The sequence below is a fragment of the Coffea eugenioides genome, unplaced genomic scaffold (genome assembly GCF_003713205.1).
Source record: "Coffea eugenioides isolate CCC68of unplaced genomic scaffold, Ceug_1.0 ScVebR1_1278;HRSCAF=2100, whole genome shotgun sequence".
Lineage (NCBI taxonomy): Eukaryota > Viridiplantae > Streptophyta > Magnoliopsida > Gentianales > Rubiaceae > Coffea > Coffea eugenioides.
Genome location: NW_020861667.1, coordinates 8,867 through 9,652, shown reverse-complemented (window position 1 = coordinate 9,652; position 786 = coordinate 8,867). Strand labels below are relative to the sequence as shown.

At 38.0% G+C, this 786-nt stretch overlaps 1 non-coding gene across 1 annotated transcript; it reads right to left on the bottom strand.

Moving 5' to 3' along the window:
* Positions 1 to 443: 443 nt before the first annotated feature.
* On the bottom strand, positions 444 to 546 carry LOC113755181. Its single transcript, XR_003465598.1, has one exon. It is a non-coding gene; the product is annotated as a small nucleolar RNA snoR103 (small nucleolar RNA).
* Between the last annotated feature and the right edge of the window lie 240 nt (positions 547 to 786).

The following is a 786-nucleotide window of genomic DNA, read 5'->3' as shown; positions in this document are numbered from 1 at the left end:
GGGTGACGATTGAGTATTGAGTATTACATGATTATGCAATTAACAAAATGGTTGCTAAGTCCATTACAACCTAAAAACTAGGGCATTAAGTTGGTTTAACATTTCGACCGGAAAAAAATAAACATCACATATCATTATATATTCAACCAATGGTGCAGAAGTTCCATGCAACTGCCCCATTTTAAAATAGAAAATAATTCAAATGCATGCAGAGTCCTTTGCAAACTATCCTTGGATGCAAAAGTAAAAAAGTGAGATCACAGCTGTTCACCACCAAGTCGTAACGAAATCAAGTGCATACAGAGTGGCAGGTGGCGATTAGATAGACAGCACGGCGATCTCAATATTCATCATTATAAGGAAAACGAAAACCACAATTTTGAGGAGGCCAGGCCTCAAAAGGAGCATCATTTTTTACTCCTTAAAACAATCTACTGGAGCTTTCATGTATGTAGGGCAATTTATGGGCTACAAGATACTCGTTAAACACCCACCTGAAGCCTACTCATGTTATCTCCATATTTACAGCAGATACACATCTTAAATGCACTACCAAGAATTAGGAACATTTTAATCAGTTCCCTCACAGGCTCGGCAAGGGTAACTACATACAATGATATATCAATAGCAATACACGCTGTTGAGAAACAAAAGCTGTGTGGTTTTATCCAGCAAAGAAAGCAGAGGAATTACAGAGGGGCATACCATAATTAGCACCCCAAGAATGTTTTCAGAAAAGAATCGAGTACCCAAACCAAATTGTCTGAGGAGAAAACACTGATTTTG